The sequence below is a fragment of the Protopterus annectens genome, chromosome 1.part0, assembly GCF_019279795.1.
Source record: "Protopterus annectens isolate FY-2018-M chromosome 1.part0, PAN1.0, whole genome shotgun sequence".
NCBI lineage: Eukaryota > Metazoa > Chordata > Ceratodontiformes > Protopteridae > Protopterus > Protopterus annectens.
This window is the reverse complement of record NC_056725.1, coordinates 1,498,694,757-1,498,718,608: the sequence shown is the minus strand read 5'-3', so window position 1 is coordinate 1,498,718,608 and position 23,852 is coordinate 1,498,694,757.

Sequence of the window (23,852 nt, the reverse complement as noted above, 5' to 3'; positions counted from 1 at the left end):
ATGCAGAACATGATCATGTGCCAGTACGATGGGAAAGTGCTCCATGCTGTCACTGCAGCTCCCAGTTTCAGTCCAAATGGTGACCAGCTGGCAGTAGTAATAAGGGACCCCATGTAGCAGGCTCACATATGGCACATGGCATATGGCTGCACAGGTAAAGAGGCAGATAGTAGTCCATAACTATGGAGCATGACATTCATAGTGTTTCCTTTCTTGTAAAAAACACATGGAGTATAATTGATGTCTATGGGCTATGCTGTGTGGTGCATGGTCTAATCTAATTGGTCATCTAACATTCTCTCTCATCTTAAAACATTTTTTTCAGAATAGTTAAATCATATTATTGTTTATAAACGTCATGCATGAGAGCTTACTGACTCCTGTTCAGTGATGTCAAAAGGCATCATATAAGGAAAAATTACATTTTTAACTGTTTTTCATGATACATTTTAGTGCGATGTTGTACTTAAGTGTGCACATATTGAATTACCTGAATTGGTAACATTAATAAATGATGTTAATTCAGTATTTAATAAGAGTTTATACTTTGCAAACTGTATGAAAACATTTCTTATTTTTATGTTACTCAGTGTTCCCTCAGATTGATCTATGTTGTTTGTTAAGGTATTGCACATGAAGTAATTTCAGTTTGTCATGCACTATAATTTGTGGTCTCAGAGACAAAAGTATCATTTGTACAGTGTTGAGGGTGAAGTGACAGAGGTGCTTGCCTATATGACAGGATACTCTCTTAATTTTCTTATTAGTGTTCCCCTGAATATTTGTGTTTTATAAGTTATACAGACCTGCAGTGGTGGTGCTACAGTAGTGTTGTCGCCTCACAGTAAGACGCTGTCTGGTTCGATTCTCAGCTAGACCGTCTTCTGCATGGAGACATGTGTGAATGGGCGTACCTTCGTTGAAGGTGGTGCGTCAGGCCTGGCAGGCCGGTACGTAAAAATCAAATGCCAATCATTAGTGGACCAGAGTTCCGCTGTGGCGACCCCTAACCAGGAAAAGCCGAAAGAAGACACATTACTTTTAAGTTATAGGTAATTGCCAGCTGTAGCAATGATAATGCATTAATGGTGTTAATTACTGTAATCTTACGTTATGATATGTAGCTTTATTTCCTCAATTCCATGCACTTTTAAGCAGTACCATTAGAGGAACGAAATGCATACAGATCTAAGTGTTCCAACACATTTTTTTACAGATTATTTAACTTATTCCCTTTGAGGTAAACACTGACATGTGAAGGTCAGATTTTAAGTATCAGAAATGTCACACTTGAATCAGAATAGGTCTAAGCAAATGGGTCATCCGCATATCCTAATGATAGCCTAGGTGATGGTGCAAGTGATTTTAAGAGGGGCTGTCATGTGAACTAGATGGTGAGTTAGTCTGACATCATGACCTTCTTGACGCAGATGATTCCAAAGACACTTATCTGACAGTGCTGCGAGACCCTGGCCCTGAATGACAGCTTTTACTAGATGTTTGGTAAGTCCTTACTAGTGTATGAATGGAGTCAGCCATAGCTGTTTGGTGTGCCACCATATTATCAATTTGACCATGGCATTATCTCTACTCTGTACCATTTCCATGTAGTGTTGGAAATCCTCAGGCATACCCTGGAGGAGTTTGCTCATTTCCAGCTAACTCTCTGCGACAGTGCTCTGAGGCCTAACCATGTCACGGCATACTTGGATAGCCAATGCATTATGTGTTTGCCTGGGGAGCTGTGACAAATTCCTGCACCTGGTGCACCTTTGAAAAGATATTACTGTGGACATTTTAGCCTCTGAATTTATAACATAATCTTGAAAGTTTGCATGTGGGTTTGGAAATACTGGTGTAGAGGTGCCTGGGTTTTCTCCCTGTACAAGTGTGTGTGCAGTGTCAGCATGTGTTTGACTTTGTGATGCTCTGTCACTTCCTGCAGAGTTATTAACATGTTGTGGGGTGTGAGATCCAGCATTAAACTTAGGAACTGAGTGTCACATTCCTCAGGTTGCCTCTTAAATATTACTGTGTTATCATCCTCATTTTAAACATTCATTCTGTTGATTATATCTTACAAATTTATTAGTATAGGTAAATTGTTTGCTTCTACTGCTAACCAAGTAAAAATTATTTCAAAACATTGCCAATAAAAATGTAACATACATTACTGTATGCTGAGTAAGGAGTTGTAGAGAACCTCATTGTCACTCTGTGCAGATGTGGAAGTTTCACCTGTTAATTATAACTGTCATGTGTTTAATGTAATCATTCCATGTCAGCGTTCAATTTTCTGTGCACATTTATCTCACTATTTGTAAACCAGCCTTCCTGACCATACTTGTAATGCTGCTGCTGCAGATGTTGGTAATAGCCAGTGTCATCTTTTGTTAAACGGACAAGTTTTGCACACTCCCAAGTACTGGTACTATTGCATTCTGCCTTGCTATGGGTATAGCATGTACTACCATATAATTTGCCCCCTTCTTGCATTGGGTTAATGTGTAGTTCCTTCTGCCGTCAGCATTAATATCCATAATAACTAGTTTCCAGTCCTTTGTTTCTCAGCTTATTTGAGTTCCCTTTTCCCAAAAAGATGTTGGGCATATGTCCTAAGGGCTGCCATGAATGCATAGTTCTGCTCGAGACTAAAGTTATCTTTCCTCTGCCTTGAGTCCTGGTTTTGCCTTATTACTGCATCTCAGGTAATATGCAACAAAAACTTACAAAAAATAGACAGAAACAAAAACTCAAAAAATACACAGAAACATTTTGATATAATCATCAGTCAAACAGTTCAGCAATAAAAGTATGCCTGCCACCATTAAAAAGGACTAACTGAAACAAAACCCAAAGTTATATACACACCTATAGAGTCTCAATCCAGCCAAGTAAGATTGTGCTAATGTATCATCATGAATACATTCACAATAGTAAGTTTGTTAACAGATCTGTTCTACTGCTGCTACTTTCATATATCATAATTCTGTCATTTTTCATTCAGCAGTGACACTCAGAAACCACCCAGTAAAAACGCATATTTGTTGAGCCACCAAAAAATCCGTAACAATTCAGTTCTTCACAATTGTATCACTGTATTTATAGCATATGTGCAGAATCACTGAATGACACCAAAATAAATTGATTTCTCTGTGATTGCTTCACATTTCCACTGCTGCTATAATGAATTTCCACTTACAAATGAAATTTTTGCAGTATTCACCTTAATAATTCACCATTGTAACATGCTGATCATATCAGCAAAGCAAAAATTTCTTTAAGTAAACTGAATATTCCTACATAATTTTGAGCTGTTTCATATTAATTTATAGTATTTCTATTATTTCTGCTTACTTTAAAGTCAGTGATTTCTGAAGTTATTTGCAGTGTAACTCAATCAATCACAAGTTAATATGATATTCTTAAACATATTCACATAAATTGAAGGCCACTTACCTGTCTGTTTTGTATGCATATTAGTCAATTTAAAGCTTATTTTCTTGAATTGCAGTAATAAGAGAACATATAAGGCAAGTTATCCATATAACTAGGCCTTAAATACTTGTAAATGTAACCTTGAGTTCACATGAACACACTGGGGTAGTGGCAGAGTCTGAAGCAGTCCTCAGCAATTCACAGAAGGCTGTGGGAACACATGGATAACTTCAGTTATTTTCTAACCTGACCACATTTAGAGATGAAGAAATAGGGTCATATACACAAGAATCTACATACCTAACATCAATTGGCATACATTTTCAGCTCAAGGTACTCAAAGTTTAATAAAAGTTGGAACTGACAGACAAAGAAATATATATTTCTGAAAAATGCCGCCCCCCCAAAAAAAAAATGAAACTACTTATATACACTGCATAAGGGATCTATGAAACTACTTATATATACTGCATAAGGAATCTATGAAACTATTTATATACACTGCATAAGGAATCTAAAAAAAAAATATTCCTTCATAACATTGCACCCCTCCCCCTACCTGTTCTAGCACATCCATCTTGATGTTTTCCTTCTGTATTCCCTCTTTGTTATAGCTTCACTTTTCAGTCTTTTCCTATGTCCCAAGAAACCCATCAGGCTGCAAATAATGACATTGAAAAAATAATATGTTCTTCACATCTTCACCACTTCACCAAAGCATATATTAAAAAACAAAAAAGGCAGAAGCACAGCAAGACTGTTTGATTTTCTTTTACTTTAACACACTGGTACCCCGGCCACTCGCCTGCAACAGACAAAATGCAAATGCAAACAACCAACTTTATATACATAGGTCCAAATCCCAATTAATCCAATTAAATATTGATTGAAAAATTGCAACTTATTTAAAATGCTACATATACATATTTTGCTGCATACACATTTTTTAAAGTGATGCATACACATTTTATTTTATTATATTAAACACAGCCATCCTAAACATTTTAAATAGTTTATTTTAAATAATTCATTTAAATATAAATTATTCAGAACTGATTAATGAACTATTTTACTAAACTTTTTATATTAAACCAAGAAAACATAACAGTACAAATTTCATTGATACAAGCATTTATACATTTATAAATATGAAAAAAAAGTTATTTTACTAAAATTTCATATATTGACCTCAAGATTGAGACCCCTAGAAAATAAGGTCCCATAACTGAGAATGAACTTACTTTCCATCTCATTCAACCTTCTCACCATATCACCCCCCTAACTAACACAGGTTGTGCCAGAATACTAAAGAAAAAGGAACTAGTGCTCCCCCCACGGATATTCACAAAGTGTTCAGCAACTGGACTCAAAATTTCTATTAATGATATCCCCTAAATGTTCTATGATCCTAACTTTTACTGCTCTTTTTGTTTGACCAATATACCGTTTTACATCTACACATCCACACCCCACAATATAAACTACCCCACAGGAATTCCAACCAAAATTACCCCTACAAGTAAATGTTCTACCATTTATAAATGTGCCAGAAATGTTTTTAATAAAATTGCATACCTTACAGCGTCTACAAGGAGAAACACATGCATCAGCATTTGGGCATCTAGTTAAAGGCATATTCAATAATTCCTTTAAGTTGGCATATCTACCATATGAAAATCTAACATACTTTGGAAACAAATTACCAACTGCAGCATCTTCACAAACTATATACCAGAGGTCCAAAAGTGCCCTTCTCATTGCCTCTGACAAACCAAAATATCGAGAAACAAAGAAGAGCATTTTATCATCACAGGCATTTGTAACTGAATCCCTATTCATAACTAATTTATGGCTACTCATAGCTTTTTTGCCAGATTTTATTTCCAATGCCTCATTTAGCGCCTGATTTAAATGTTCAACCTTGTAACTTCGCTTAACCAGCCTGTCATTGGCTTCCTTTACAAATTTCTTTTTAAACCTCTCTTCAGAGGTGTTTCTGCAAATGCGCTTAAATTCACCCAGGGGCAGTGATTTTAACAAATGGGGAGGATGCATACTATCTGCATGCAGAAAATTGTTGACTGATGTATCCTTCCTAAACAGATTATATTGAATTTTCTTCCAACTGTACACATAAGTACTACATCCAAAAATTGAATGCAAGATTCACCTTTTTTCATAGAAAACCTTAAACCATGACTATTTGAATTTAACCCATTAAAAATTGATCAAATTCACTGACATTACCCCTACATAGAAAAATAAGGTCATATATGAACCGCTTGTAAATCAATACATGCTTCTTAAAAAAATCAGTACTATAGATGAACAGTTTTTCAAAAGATCCCATGTACAAAATTGCATACGTTGGAGCATAAGAAGCCCCCATAGCTGTACCCTTATGTTGCAAAAACACATCACCATCAAATTTAAAGTAATTATGAGTAATAATTTGGACCTATGTATATAAGGTTGGTTGTTTGCATTTGCATTTTGTCCGTTGCAGGCGAGTGGCCGAGGTACCAGTGTGTTAACGTAAAAGAAAATCAAACAGTCTTGCTGTGTTTCTGCCTTTTTTGGTTTTTAATATATGCAAATAATGAGACCCTTATATAAAACATTTTAAACCACTTTATTTTTTTTAATATCAACATAAAAGCTATATTGTCTGCCTTTCAAGTGTGAATGTGCACAGTCACATTGATCCACAATATCCAATAATATACAATGTAAAATGAAGCCTAAGCCTTTCAAGTAGTTCTTCACAGATTCTTAATGATTAACTTCAGGTATTTTCAGCTTTTGCAATAACCTGTCTCGATTCTTAAAATACCTTTGCATTCATAACTCTCAACCATACTGAATTTCTTAGTATTTACTGGTTTTCAGGGCAAAATAATGGGGTGCCACGAATTCCCAAGTGGCCCCTTTAATTCACGATTTTTTGTTCATTATTTTATGTTATTTATTTACTTTGTAGTACCACTTTAAATTTATGGCTGATATCATCACCATGCATCACCTGCCTATAGGGGCATGCGTGACGACATCAGATACTCCTGTTTCTGTCAATTTTCTAAAGTTAATAGAACTACAATTTTGCAAAGAGTCTGAGACTGCTAATTCAGTGACAGAATGCAATAAAGCAAAGAAACGTAAACTAATGGACCAAAAGTTGAAATATAATGTACTTGACAGACACACACAGAGTATATTCGGGTCACTTATTTTCACTGTATGCTCTACAAGAAGTATTGCAACTACAGTATAACTTGAATGGAAATAATCTGTAAATAAATGGGTTTATACTTAATTATTCTCTAGGCATTGGGTAATTTAATCTTAGCATATGTGAGCTCAATACAAAAGTACAGTGCTCTCTTTAAAACAGGTATAACATAACAGAAAAGTTGAGAAAACACAAACGTTTCTGCATTACACATATTAGTATCACTATCGCATTGCACACTTATCGCCAACAAGCAGTCCTCCCCTCCCCTCACTTACAAAAGGAACCTGAATGAAACTTGGCCACACCTGCGGAACACTGAAGGGCTCAAATATATTCTTTTTACTTGGAAATAAAGTTTTATGCATGTGACTCTAGAAGTACACTCTAGTTCTGTAACTACCTCTAAGTAATAATAAAGCTGTTTTAACTTTTGAACAGTGTTTTGAGGTTACATAGTCACGCCTTCTACTTGTTTGGTAAAGAAGCAGACCACCACAGCAATAACACTATGGAGTAGATCTCCTGCCAAGACTTCGTTTTTCCATAAACTAATATATTTTCCTAAGGCAGTAAACTAGAGGAAATCTTCTGGTAGCCCAAGGCACCATCCAAAGATAGCTTAGCAATTCATTTAAAACTTAAAACAACCAAAAGCAAAAGTGAACAGGGGGCTGAATGTCACTCCTGAAGTAAACACTTTTTCTGTCAGTTACTAGTTGTTTTAACTACTTTCTCCCTATTACTTTTTGAGATACACATTTAGAGATCCATGCCTGCAGCAATGGATACATTTCAGAGTGTCCTGAACCTGAGCATGCAGCAGCAGAAGATACAAGGCATGGGCAATAGCATGCTCGTGCTGCTGACAGTAGGAGAGGAGCACCACTTCTCAGTCATTGTCTTCCAGTGCCCGTGCAGCTAATGGAACTTCTTCTATGGCATAACCTTCCTTCTCATGCCAGTCCTCATCTTTTTCGTGATTGGTTACTTGCCGAGCATGTGCACCTGGAAGCTTCTCACCGGCTGCTGTGTCTGCTCTCGAGGCTGCTTTGGTAGAAGGTGAAGAAACTGTCTATGTTGTTTGTATGTGTTCTTCCTCACCACTGTGGTGGCCTTTACCTGGATTGTGGTGGCCCTTCTTAATGGAACTTATTATGAATGTGCCATGACTGTCTTTGATAGTATGTAAATCTTACCATGACAGCATGTGCACAGGCAGGCCACAGGATTGTGTGGAAAATCTGAGAAGCTTTCCGTGCAAAAGGACCACTGCTTTGCTGACAGCTCCTATAGAAGATGTGTTGAAGCACATTCATGCACAAGCTCAGGTAATGTTACTCCCTTTTGCAAGAGTGCACAGCAGTAGAAATCTAAGACAATGTTGACAAAATATTGGAGGGAAACATGGGCTTCACCAACCAATTCAGTCATACCAAACTCTGAAATCTCTTTATATTATAATGTTATATGTTTTTATTAATTACATAGTTTCCCAATCAGATGAGATGAGTTAACTATTTCAGTATGTTTTTTTTTTAAAGTGTACATTGGGACATGAACTTTGCTGCTCTTACCCAAAACAATAATGTCGAAATAATCTGCTCTAGAGTTCAAATTAATACTACTAAATCAATAAACATCATTTCTGCTTATCTGCCTCCAGGAAATAATATCCCCACATTAGAACAACTTCTTGAACAACTCTCAAATTACCTCCCTCAAGAAACACTACTCCTTGGAGACTTTAACATTGACTGGAAATCTTGTAACAATGCTAACCCTACTTCCCATTTAAACCTTTTTGGTTTCAAACAACTAATTGATAGTGCCACTAGAATAAATAAAACAAGCAAAAAAGAAACCACCTTAGACTGGGTTCTTACAAACTCCCCTCACAAAGCTACAAAACTGGCATCCTTCCTGATGACCTTAGCGATCACTCCCTCACATATGTCATTAGAGCTAAAACTCATCAAAACTTACCTACCTCACATAGAACACTATATTCAAAGAAACAATTTAATCCCCAAAGATTTCAAACAGAACTCTCACAATACAATTGGACCCCTCTAAAGCACCTCTCTCTCAACAAAGCCGTAGAATATTTCAACTCAGCATTCCTTACAATCCTAAACCACCATGCCCCAAGTCGTACCATTAGAATAAAGACCAGAACAGCACCCTGGCTTACCTCTAATACTAAACAAAAGATCAGGCTTAAAAATAAATCTTGGAAGAAATGGCTCCTCTAGAAACCCAACAGACTATCAAACCTTTAGAGAGCTGAGAAACAAAACCAAAAATGCTATTATTTCAGACAAAAGAACTACTATGTAGAACTTCAGCAATCCACAAAAAGAACCAAAAAGGTTCTGGTCTACTATCAATCATCTACTTACCCCAGGTAAAATAGTAACACCTAACCCACAGAATCTAGACCCTGATAATCCCTCTTTAATAGCCAATAACTTCAATAGCTTCTTTACTACTTCCATACAAACACTAGCAAGCCATTTATCCCCTGATGCTTCCCAACTGATCTTAAGTAACACCAACAAAGTCATTCCTTCCCTTCAACTTCAACCCATACCCACCTCCTACATACAATCTCTCTTACAAAACTTAAACCCACTACCCCTCAGGAGATAAGCTTCCTGCTGAATTCCTTCAGGTAGCAGCAAAGCTATAGCCTACCCTGTTTCGATCCTAATAAACAGATCCATAAAAGAAAGTGATTTTCCAGCAATCTGGAAGATATCACACATCATACCCTTACATAAAGAAGGCAAATCCACTGACCTCTCTAACTACCGCCCAATAGCACTATTATCTCCACTAGCTAAAATCATGGAAAAATGTATACACAAACAACTACTTAACCATCTCCTTCAAAATAACCTACTAGCAAACACTCAACATGGATTTAGACCCTCACATAGTACGACCACTGCACTACTTTCCTTTACTAACACAATAAACTGTAACCGTAATAATAACAAACTAACTGCTTCTCTTTTCCTAGACCTGTCAAAAGCCTTCGACATGGTCAACCATAAACTTCTCCTACACATACTAAACTCACTTGCCTTGGATTTTTCCTCCTTAACCTGGTTCTCATCCTACCTTGAAAACCGACAACAAGCAGTACTCTGGAAAAATTCTCTATCTGCTCTACTACCTATCTCCTTAGGAGTACCTCAAGGATCAATATTAGGTCCACTCTTATTCTCTATCTTTATTAATGATCTTCAATCATCTATCCATAACACTACCTGCATACAATATGCAGATGATTCTACCATCATCTGTACAGCTCCCACCCAATCTGAACTCCAGTCACTCACACAATCTACCTTTTCAACCGTTGAACAATGGTTCTCAAAAGATGTCTCCTTCTCAACTCCAAGAAAACAAAACTATTACTATTCTCACCTACCCACAAATCTCCTCAACTAAATTTTACTATTACTGCAGCTGACAATTCTCTTATCTCCCCAGACTCTACTACCAAACTGCTTGGTGTTACTATTGATAATAATCTTAACTATGATTGTCATATCAATAACACTATAAAACCAGTAAATAAAAAGATAGGTTCACTGTACAGAATAAAACCCTTCCTTACTCTAGAAGCACGGACCACCTTAGCTCAATCACATCTTATCTCCACCCTACTGTATGCTTCCTCTATTTACACCAATCTCTCTAAAGGTAACCTGAAAAAACTAACTACATCCTATCATAATATAGCCCGTTTTGCCACAGCATCCCAGTACAGAACTCACCATTGTAATAACTTAAAACAATTACAATGGTTAGAACTACCTAACAAGCTTATCTATCAACAACTCTTAATTACACATAACATTCTTTATCAACCAACAAAAACACCAGCTCTCAGTAACCTCCTTACTCCCTACAAAAACTTGAAACAGCTGCGATCTGCCGAAAAGATACAAGTCACCACAACTAGAATTACAAATTCAGCAGGCAACTGTCTATTTTCAAACTCCATAGGGAAAATATGGAATAACCTCCCCCAACACATTACCTCACTAGACTCCTTTTAACTTTTCAAAAAACAACTTCTATTACATCTTAACAACTTCTGGCTCTGCTCCTGTACCAATCCAGACTAAATGACTTCTTCGCTCTTCAGCCATACCTCCCTACGTAAAAATCACTATCTTTCCCTGCTATTTCAAATGACTAAATTACTGTACTGTTCTAAAAAAAAAAAAATATGAATATATAGCTTAGGCTATTTGTTTTTTACCTGTTTTTTTTTTTCGCTGTATTTTCTACTACACTAAAATGTATGCATTGTTGCTTAAATGTTTAACCTGGTTTTAATTGTGGAGCTTTTCTCCCCGGGCCTCCACTGAAAATGGAAATTATCCAGCTGGACTAGCCAGGTCAACAAATGTAAAATAAATAAATAAATAAATAAAAATGACACATTTTCCTATCATGTTAAATATCACTTTCATTTGTTCATTCTGTAATGATATTTACTTTTTTCCTGTTCAGAGTCTCAAGCCTCTCAACTGTATATAATTTTGCAGAATGTCCGTTTTGGGGGTGAGGGGTTGCTCGTCTTAAAATTTGTATTCTGGCCAATCACTGAGGATGATACCTCAAGTTGAATCACACTAGAAACTTAACTATTTGTTTATGCTGCCTGTTGATTTTACTTCCCTATAGCATCCTCATTTCTACTGTTTTTGTAAGATATAACCCTCTAGCTTAACATTTATTTAATGTGACATAGGCAATTTATTCCTCAAGGGCAACAACACTTTATTTGTAGATGAAACAATGAAATATAAAGTTGTTTTCTAGCAACAACCTCTTCAATAGTTACTGATCCATTTAATGTGGAATTATTTAGATGGCTTTTACTTCTGCAGAGATTGTGCATATTTACTGATACTGGTGGACCATAGAAGTTTGAGTAGACTTTTATGATGGAAATATTCTGAACTGGGCAGTTTTGTTATTATCAGTTCATGCATTTTTCATTGCTTACTGGAAAAATATTCAAAACAATACATTTAAAATGTGCTCTAACAAGTGTGCTGTGTTATACAAGGAATATAATTTAATACAGTCAGGAAGGTGTATCAAAGAACATATGTATGTTTCATGTGCAGGGGGGCCTATGATTTGAAAACAGCCCAAAGGTAATCTTTATCCATCACTGGCCAGATGCATTTTCTTTGAATGTAGATTTCAATTCTGTTTCAATAAATGTGAGTTTCTAGGGCAGAGAAGTTTTAATGCTAAGTCTATTTTCATTCTGAGACTGTACTGCTTTGTTTAGCAGGTGTCTATTAGTGTTTGTGCTATAAAATGTAAATTAAAAGTATTAAATGAAATCCAAATAATCATCGTAGAAGTAAAGCAGAATGCGCATTACAGTGTTTATGCTAATTGGGGTGAAATAGCCAAGTAATAGGACATTGGAATGGCTGTGGTGGACTCTGGGGACATATTTTGGTTGTCTGTTCTTCAGGTTACGTTTGAAAGTTGGTACCCCACAATTCCACTGGAGTGGACGTGGTTACATAATTACATATGCAAATTGTATGTTAATCAGCTTACAGATTTGTACCTTTTTACCATGGGTCTTTGTCCAGATTTTTGATGTTTCCAGGTTGAGAGGTATGTTTACATTTACTTATTCTGCACAAATAGCTGCACTTACTGTATTTGCATGTAGCTATACTGGTGCTTTTCACAGACAACCACTACACAAGTGCAAATCCAGGGACTATGAATACCATCATTTAACTCATTACTTCTTACTAGAGTACAGCCATCAGCAAAGCAGAGTTCCATTGAATCCTATAAGACTATACTTGTCTTTAAAGGAGACTTACTTGTACTCCTGAAATGAGTATACTCATCCCTGTTTTCAAAGCCTAATTTCTAAAGTCCTGGCACTGATACATATATAAAACTAAGGCAGCAAGGTAGTATCTACAGGCTGCCTGATTTGCCAAGCATGACAGTGAAATGGTCAGCATGGGATGTGCTGAATTGGAATTATTAGGGATGGTTTGCAAAACATTATGAAAAATATGAAATATTTTCATGTTTACATTAATAATGCAAAAACAGAGTGTGATTCTCCTGGGAATTCAATAAACTCCCTGTAGGCTTACACAGAGTTTATATGTTAACAGGATGAGCAGCAGCACTAATCACATATTCTCTCTGCCCATTGTGCTTACATGAATACAAGCAATGTTTCATTGCCAGCAACAGTGCTGACACCAGGAAACCATGGAGAGCAGCATGAGCACAGAAACAAGAAGCATTCAAGCTTGCCAATGAGTAAACCTGCTCAGCGAGATTGCACAGATAGCTACAATCACTACCAGGGGAGAAATTATTGCAATAACAGAAGTAATAACACAGTAAAGAAAGGTGTAGTGAGTGCAATGTGCATTACAATGATAACTTGAATAATGAAATAATGGAGGGGAGGGTAAACAACAAGGGCAACTTGAAGGAAACATACCCTGGATAGGGAAAGTGTGCAGATGAAAATGGGTACAGTTCTGAATGATATGAATGAATAAAGAGGAAGAGGGCATGGCAAATGTGGCAATCTTCCCACGATATGATATGTCAATGTATGTACACTTCTAAGACAAGTCAGTAACATAATATTACATACTTATGTAGATAGCACAGTACACACTGCTGTTTACACTTCCTGTGCAAGTATATTATATCATCACACACGATAGTATATATGGGAAGGTACACATGTCAATGGAGGTGAGTGGTTGTGATATAAATGTCACTGACATGTTCACTGGATAGGACATTTAGCAAGGATGGTATAGACAATAGGGGTGGGTGCATGTTGTGACAATCTGCAAAGTGACTTGCTTGAATATGACTGACATGTCACCATAGATATCAAGCAATCAGGGACACATAGCAACAGACTACTGAAAAATCTATACAGAAACAGGCACAATCATGGATACTTTTAAAATATTACAACCATTAATCTGTGGCATTGGCATAACATGTGACTGTAACTTATTATACATGTTCTGCAGTAACAGACATGTACAATTGTAATGATTATCAGAATTCTATAAGGTTAATTCACCACCCCTTCACCAAAAAATGAACAGATTTTGGAGGGATTAAGAGGGACAGTGTTAAACCTGCAGTTGAAATCAGGGGCAGTCCTAGCCAGCTGAGAGGTTGGCATGAGACATAAACCACAATTCCAACCTGCAAGAATCAAACCCATGTCATCAATGTTGTTATTGAGCTGTGCATATTTACTGGGTACAACACAGTAAGCTGTATCACACAAGCATCTAGTAGAACATCTTGAAGGGAAATCTGCACTGTCAAATCCTAGTGGGTTTGCATCCCAAAGTTGTATAGCCTACTAGATGTGTGGATCTCACTGTGCAAAATGTAATACACTTGACTAAAGCATCCCTGTTTGATGCAGGTATTGGCCATATGGATAACAACAAATACAAATGCTGCACTTTTTATGAGTGGATTCCCTGCACACAGTTGGGCATTGCATGCATTTGCCACATGAAATAGCAATGGATATTGTCTAAAGCATCTGCAATTGATGTGTGAATTAAGAAGTGATCTGCGATAATGAAAAGTACAGCGGTATGTGAGACTGATGTTAATGCATCAACTATGCTGATGTGCACAGATATTGCAGCAGTGCAAAGTCAAGTGTCATTGATCAAGGGAGCTATCACAGTAATATTGTACACATACCAAACAATACATAAAGCAAATTCTATAAGTATATATCAAGCCTCAACATATGTAGTACATGATCTCTGCTCCCCGACATTGCCAGTGAAATGTTATACTACCACAAAATGCTAACATAAATCCATATGTGTTCATGATATGATTTAGTGGTACATCTGTGATGCAGTACAGTCATACTATAGCTGTACCTGTGCTACAATTGGACTTCAAGCTGTATTTCACCTCAAAATAAAACTTTGGGTATAAATCACATGTGGCACAGTGGAACTGTTAATGCAGATGGGCAACTCTACCTATTTCATGTCATTAAATCAGTTGTACATCACATGCCTATATGTTTATCAGTGGAAATGTGTAGGTGAGGACCCTGACACCATATATGGATACATTACAACTGAGGTGGATAAGATTCATGCAGAACAGTTAATGACGCAAATGCTGACACAAGGTTTCTGTAAAATCTTTGTGCATAGAAATACAATAGTGTATACAATGAATCAAGGTAGCAAGTGAATCTCAAAATGTCATGTGTTTGTGTATATAACAGCATTACAACATGTGGATGAACCCATGTGTATGTACCCATGTAATCAGTATGACATAATATTGCTGTATGTCAGATAACATTTCTAGATGGTAGGTATACGCATGCACACATGTGCCATACTGCAGCTGTCACTGTGATGGCTGAATGAGAATCATGTAGAATGTGGATCTACTCCACTATCAGAACACATGTTTTAGTATGGTAACAATATACATAGCATGAAAACCAAAGGACCAAAACACACCACAGAATGTAGAAGCAAACTTATAACAAAAAAAAAGAAAGATTCACTGGAAGGCAACAGAAACACCACAAGTAAAATAATTTGTACTTGCTCACAGAGATTTTCTGCTTTCATCAAAAGACTTCATCAGAATAAAGAGTGCAGTAAAAAACTCAATTAAATCACTGATAAAAAAATAGCACTTAAATACCTGACCAATCAACTAACATTTCCAGTTCAGTCTACAGAACACATTTAATTTGTAACAATTCTGTATGTAAACCAGCCAGCATTACCAAATATGCTACTCTAAAAAAAAACACTTTATACAGTTGCTTTTAGTAATACCAGGATATTTGTTTGCTTGCATCTTGACTTGCCAGAAAGTTTTTCTTTTTAAGAATGGTATTCTTGTAGTTACCCCCCCCCCTCCAATCTTTTGGAACTAACTCAAGGACAAAAAAATAAAATTTTAAAGAACTTACACACAGTAGAATGCTTAAATAGTGCATTCTTTGTGTCTCTTTTCTTGACAGCATATACGTGTTCCTTTATTCTAACACTTAACTTCCTCGTTGTCCTTACTATATAAAAACAACAGGAGCTTATAGCAATATACAGTATGCCTCTGCTGTTGTAACCAGTGTCCTTCTACTTTAATACTTCTATCCATATAGGGCAGGATAAACGAAGAGCCTTCCTAAATTTAACTGCAACTAGTGCAAAACCCACATTTAAACATTCCTAGATTTTTGTCAGTGTGAATAAAGCTAACATATGTATAACCTGTCTCTAGAAATTGCTTAATGGATCTAGCTTTTTTAGCATAAAAGCTTGGTTGTTCACCTATTTTCTAACTTAGTTCAAAATTCCCTTTAAGAATATTCCAGTTATTTTGTAATATTTTCCTGATGTTATTATCGTCAACTGACATAACCTGTTTGTGTAATTTATGCTGTCATTCTTATCTCGATCATTCTTGTGTTTATGAATGCATTTCCATATATTGGAGGATTGCAGCCCAGTAGAGTTTGACAGGCCGAGAAGCTGATTTGCATGGATGATGGCAAAGTATTAGCATGTGCGTGGTGAAAATTTGAGGAACTGAATTGGACTTGTGAAGTATTAGTGTCCACTGGTGCTCCTTGACAAACTGTGTGCAAATACGGACATACAGTAACTGACCTGATTGGGGTTAACTGCAAAATACATCTGCATGTTGCTGCTGTTTCATGTGTCGGGGTTGAATGATATGTTACAGGAGAAATTGCTGGCAACTAGCATGATATGCATGCTGTAGTCTATCTTTACAATGTATTGGCCAAAGTTTTATTCCATATATAACTGTTGGCCTTACCTTCCCTGTTAGCATGACATTAAGTGAGAGCAAACATGGTCCTCTGTTTAAGAAAAACAGTGAAAATGTAATGCAGTGTGCCTTCCACTCTGGACAGTACTGAGTGTGGAAAATATACATGTAACTTAGGCTTCTCTGTGGCACAGTATATAAGTGCAGTGAGCTCTTGATTATAGTACAGATAATCCAGTGTTCAAATCCCACTGATACTTTTTTTTTTTTTTTACAAATGGTGTCAGAATGTCATTTGCTAAGTGAATGTCATTAGAACTGCAAATATGAGTATCAAAGACTACAGCAAAGTATGTGTCTTCCCCAAATTGTATAAGTAATGCCTACTTCAGTACACTTGTAAAACTAGTTGATGTTTTGCAGGCCTCACTGCAAATCACAAGTTAATTGTATACACAGATTTCTACAAATGACAGGGCATGGTACATCTTTTGAAATGATTAGTATGACTTAGCAGATATGCTAATTATTTTTGTAGGCTAGTTTTAATAATATTTCATACGAATTTCATTATTAGCAAAAATTTACTGCATTTTGATGTTAGTTAAAATTTCATTTTCTAGTATATTTTCAAAAGTATTTCTGTTTAAATAAACATTTTGTTTGACTTTATCCTTCTTTAATTAATTTAACACTTGATTAATCAATTATGGGCTTGATTATAAAAGAGAGTAGACTTTCTATGTTTGTTTAATCTGATAAACTCTATGCACATTCGAAGACAAAATCCTTCTTGTCAAATAAAAGCTTAATTTCTTTTACTTATTGGCTCTGTGGTGGATATATATTATGAATTTGTCCCACATTGACTCTTCCTTTCTGGAGTTGTTTTGACATACATTAGGTGGATATTTGTTGTTTTCTTTGTGGTTACATTGTTCCACCTATTCCCTGCCTAGTTTGGTGTTATTTGCAGTTCATACAGGTGGACATTCTCAGTTGACTGTTAATCCCTGGGATTCAATAAACTCTGTGCAGGAATAGTGCTATTCCTGCATGGAATGGTTCATCTCCATGTAGCCACAGCAGCCTGCCTTGCATATTCATTAAGGCACGCTGCTGTTTAAGCTACATGGACATGAACTGTGAACGAGTGCAGGGGGCGTGTTCAAGTAGTGCACAGATATTGAACATGCCCCCTGCACAGAGAAAGTGATGTACAGCACTTTCTAATGATAATCCAGCATAATATTAGAGAATTTCTCTAATATTATGCAAGTATTTCAGTGTCCGTGGACACTGAACTGAAATAAATGATCATTTCAGTGTCCTCGGACACTGAAATACATACCACAGCAGGAAAGCAATGCAGAGGGTGTGTGACAGATTCTGTGACACACACCTGCATTGAAAAAGTGCCGTAAGACACCTCCGCAACCTGGTAAAGCAGTTGATGTGTACAAAGGCACAAATAATGGGGGATAAAGCCATGAAAAGGGACATGTCCTACAAATTGTCCTTATAAATGTTGAATGTTGATAGAAAACAGGTCTGAATTTCCAAAGGATAGAAGTCTGAAAGTCAAATGTATGCCAATATTCCCTGACAGCAGTCCATGTGGACAAAAGCACAAATAATGGTGGGACAAAACAGGAAAAATAGGGACACCACTGAAATATTGCACTCAAAAACCTAGGAAGTTGATAGAAAACAGGATATGTATTTCCATGAATCTCTGAAGGATAGAAGCCTGAAAGCCAAATGTGTGCCATTGTTTCATGACTGAAGCCCTCAATGACTTGTCAGAACACCACAATACTCACTATATAACAATAATATAATAATGATATTATATATTTTTCTAGGCTAAGGAATGTTTAAGTGTAGCTAATTGGGTGTGTAAGTTATGGCTCTCTGCTTACCATAGCTTAAACAACTCATAAGAGAGAAATACAAATATACAGCTGAAATTCCCAAGCTGAGATTGTGTAGTGGTTAGAGTTCTGGCTTTACATGCAGGCATTCACTGTTTCAGTATTAAGACAAAGACAGGCAAATTAGTTCTATATGGAAAGCAGTGTTAAAATTATTGTTTTAAACTTAAATGTTGTAGTAACTAGTTTTTGTCAACCATGGTAGTATAGCTAGTGTAAAATGGAAGTGTGAGTGCATATAAAATGTGAAACCACCCATGTATACACAAGTGTCCTAAACAGTATAGTCACACCCTGTGCCAATGTAAGGAAAGCACATAGAGGGATGTCAAGTAAAGTAAATAATTTACACTTAATAAATGAAGTCAGTCTTCTTTCAGCTTTTCCAGATTTGGGGCTGCCACAGCAAATCACCTGCCCTCTCAGGATTGGCAGTGGAGTTTTATGGTGTTCAGTTGCCAGCCTAGCACACAACCTTCCACAGAAGGCACACACACATATGAACTCATGCCTAGGGCCAATTTAGAGTATTCAATCCACCTACAGCATGTCTTTGGGATTTGGGAGGAAACAGGAGTCCCCGAAGGAAACCCATGTGACCACAGGGAGGACATGCAGACTCTGCACAGAAGGCACCCCAGCCAAGGATCAAACCAGAGAACCTCTTGCTGTGAGATGGCAATGCTAACTGCTGCACCACCGTGGCCGCCCCTTATAAATGAAGTCAGTATTCTGATATATTTAATAAATGAAAAGTGTGCAATGGTTAGCAATGCTCAGCAGGTGTAACCATTGCTAAGACATGAATGCTAAGCAGTTGGTAACTCAGCTAAATGGATTTGCGCACTGTTAAACAGTGCTCAATAAATTTCCCTTTAAGCAGTGTTAAAACCAGCTCAGCAGGTTTGCACACTGCTTAGCAGAGCTTCACCTTTTCAAAATGGTCCAATGACAGCAAGGGGGGAATATCGCAGTATTTAAATGGTGCAGGTGGCAATACAGCCATAATCTGTTATAGTCCATCTGAGCAGGTACAATGGCTGGCGTAGGTGAGAGAGTGCACTTTCAGGCAGAATGGTGGAGCATTCAGGAGTCTAGGGTCATGGCTTGACTCAGCAGGGCCAGTACCAGGGCTTCCAATACAAAGCAGAGGCCTGGGACTGTCTCACACATGACCTCACCAGTGCTACTGGCATCCCTTGGATTGCTGAGTAGGTATGGCACCACTATGCCAACATAAAGTGTAGGAAGGGGGTGCTCTTGGACCAGGGGATCCAAGATAGGTAGGACCAGAATGCACTAGTAGTGTGTAAGTACCACCATCACGTAGGTTGTTGCAAATACTAGCCTGAGAATGGGATAGACAGATATGCATAATGTGTGTTTTTCTTCCCTACAGCTGCAGCAGAGAAAGCTGTGAACATCAAAGCCCACTGTGACAGACTGCTGAGGCTGCACTGACAGACTGATGAGTACAAATTTATTTTACAGTATATTGTTAAAATAGCTAAGAAGAAGTACATTGTTTACTGCTAGTATACTGTTACTGTGTGAACTGAATAAATAAAAAAGTTTGGCAGACAAATGCTGAAGTACAATAAAGACCCTTAAAAATATTGTTGTGTTTATTCTGGTATGTTGTAGACATATATAGAATGTACACAGGTTCTTCACAGCAAATATGGCTGTGACAGCATACATTAACTGAGGTGCATCTGTGAACAAGCTGTTAGTAGAAACTATAGATGGTGTAGCTCTAAAACGAAATATAAATGAAATGTGAAATATGTACTGCACTAAGCTCAGAACCCTAAATAGTAATATGTAAGGTATCAAAGTGTGTTCCATGTAGCATTGCCTTGTGTTAACCTTTGCTTTCCAGATTGAAGTAATCCATAGGAGTAATGCTCAGTACAATAACTATCTGTCATGCATGCATCACAGGATTACAAGTTCAGACTGTATAATCAAGAGACTATTAGGCAGAAACCAGTGAAATAAGAAACAGCAGTTCCACAATAGCTCAGTATGATGAGAAATAGCTTAGTTGTTAATTTTACACACCCAGACATGGTTCAAATCCAGGGACTGGTACTAAGATGTGTGCATATCTACATACAAGGGATCAGGAATAAATGTAAACACAGTCAGGTAGTGTTAACAGGTATTTTCCCCACAGGTTTTACAGGTAAGTAAATGTTGTCAGTAGCTGTATAAAGAGTATACTAATAAACTGTGTACAACTGTTCAATTGTCCCACCTCATGCTTGGAAAAGGCAGGGTAGGTACATACAACATGCACTCTTCCCGACTCATATCACTGAACTGTACAGATATTCATTGAATGTCCAGATATTTGCCTCAGAGTTTTGTCCGTTTTACATAAAGTAGTGGTGACATGGCAAATCAGTGGCAAACCATCATAGACTGCAGTTAGAAAATAATGATAGACATACAAGTGTCAGACGTCATATCCCTCAGAAAAGTCATGCAAATGCAAAACTTGTTATTTTTTCAACTTCCTAAGTTTGTAAGAGCAATATCTAAAAATTGTCCATATTTATGGGCCTTTGTCCCACTCTTATGTATGGCTTTGTCCAGATGTCATGCTCTAAGAGGTTGAGAGGTATATTCCCGATACATGTCTCTCATGTGCCACACAGACATGGCTGGTGGTCACTGCTGCAAATAATCCTGGACACAGATAGGAAACCAGCTGACATATGCCAGTAGCGCACTCACATAACAGCTGTTCAGGGTACCCCTCCTGTGCCAGATATGTAACCCTGGCATGTATGAGTCATGTACCCAGAGTTGTCACAGTTTTCCTCATACCATTCCTGGCTGACAGTTTAATAGGTATGTGTGTACTACAGAAGCTATGGCCATACGTAGATGTAAAATGAGGGCAGACCCATAGAGTATTGAGCAGTACTGTTGTGGAAAATAGAAACATAAACAGTTGTTAATGGACTTTTTGTCTCTCCCCCACCCCTCATCTGCATCAATAATTAATACTCATATACTACGGGTATGTTGTGCTCCAACCCTAATATTGGGACTTGTGTTATATTATTGTTAATATGTTTGATTGCTTACATGTTAGCGTACCTTGTTCAAATACCATTGTTAGTGGAATGTTGTTGTCAATGTTACTGGCATGCTGTTATGATGCATACTGTTATTCCATTTATGCATGTATTCTGTTTGCTATGCAACTGTTTCAAATCTGTTTCATGGTGTCAATTGGAACACCCATACATGCTGTTATAACTAATTTTGAAATGTGTTGTTCATGACTAACCAACATATTTTGTAAAACCTCAACATCATAGCACATTTGGGAAGGCAGATCCCAACAGATCCACCTCTCCCACCTCATCTGACTGAGCCAATTGGCCCCAGCACATCTGGGACCCATCCCAGATCCCTCTTGTCTGCTGGTCCTGCACCACCTTTAGGTGGAACTGCTGCAGGGGACAGGGCCCCCCCAGGGAGTGAGCACAGACAGGAGGCTGTCACCCACAGTCAGGTCCAGGGTTTGGCGTGCAGCACCCTTTGATCTGCATTCGGAGAGCAGCTACACCAAATTGAGGGCCACCTGGCACAACTCGAGGGGCAGGCTGCCCCTCCCCTCCAGCCCCCAGCACAGCCACCTTTGGGGCCGTGAAGGTGTCATGGTGACTGCCCATGGGTGGGGAGTTCAGTCCCACTGAAACCATATGCGGGGCCATGGGCATCAGATTCCCAACCACCCTAGCCATCAAATTTGTTTACCCCCTCATGTGTTATATACCACCCCTGTCTGCTGTCTTGTCTGTCTTGTCTGTCTCCCTACATAACCTACCTCCCCAGACGTACCTACAATCCTTCCCCAACATCCCACTCTCACTTAAAAAAATAAATGGGCATCACTCCCAAAAAAAATATAGCCCCATACATAGCTGTCCATTTCACACGTGTCCACTGGACACATGTAATCTGGTCCAATTGACTTGACATCACATTTCTGTTGTCCTCACCATTCTCTCTGGGTTTGAGTGTCCAAAGTCATCTTCAAATTCTGTACAAATGCACAGCTGTTGCTGTATAAGAAATGGCCAGCTATGGACATTCCCTACACCCATCCTGCACATCCCTAGCTATCTTTCATATTATGTTTCCCTCTGCATGCCCGTTTTTCACCACTTTCTAGCACCCCTTTTTCTTTTCTTTTTAACAAATTAGCACATGTGAAAGCAGGAGAAAGCAGGAGAAAGCGAGTTTGTGTGATGCTAAGTGAAGCCAATGCAGATTAAACATATTTATGGTTAAGCATGTGTTGGCATCACTTAGTGTCACACAAACAAGCACAAACCCTCTTAAAGCTGCTTAAAACTGCTTTAATGACTCTGTCTACATCAGCCACTGTTCTGCCTATTGACAAAATAGTCATCCCTGCCAAGACATGAACTCAGACAAATATATGCATAATATATAGAGAGATATACATATAAAATACACACACACACACACACACACACAAATATATATATATATATATATATATATATATAGATATATATATATATATATATATATATTTATATATAGATATATATATATATATATATATATATATATATATATATATATATATATATATATATATATATATATATATATATATATATATATATATATATATATATTATATATATATATATATATATATATATATATATATATATAAAGAAAAGAAAAAAATATATATATATATATATATATATCTATATACATGGGTCCCCTTCGGTAGATCAAACTTTTAAATGTTCGAAGATGATATGGCCGAGACCATAAAATTGAACATTTAAAAGTCTGAACAGACTGAATGGTGATCCGCGTACAGAGTGGAATAGGAAGTTTTCCCATTTCTGCAATGTAGTGCGATCTCAGAGTTGGTATATTTAAGTAAGGGCGGTGTGTGGGGCAAAGCTCCCCTCATGGGGCATGCAGGGGGCATAGCCACCTGCTACAGCAGTTTAATTTTGTTTTTTGTTTTTTTGTTTTTTCTTTTTTTAACCTTAGTGTTCGAACTATTACAAGTTCGAACATATGGTCTCAAGCCATATTTGGTTTGAACTTGTGATATGTTCAATCTACTGAAGTAGATCCATATATATATATATATATGTATAGGGAGAGAGAGAGTGAGAGAGTGGAGTCATACATCACAACCATACCTCTCAACCTCTTAGTGCAAGACGTTTGGCCAAAAGTTTTGAAAATCGGGGGCAATGGGCCAAAACTAGGGAAATATTTTAAATATTGCTCTTATAAATATAGAATGTTGCTAGAGTAACAGGGTTTTTTTCAGCATACATGTTCTGAAGGATGTGAGTTCTGAAGCT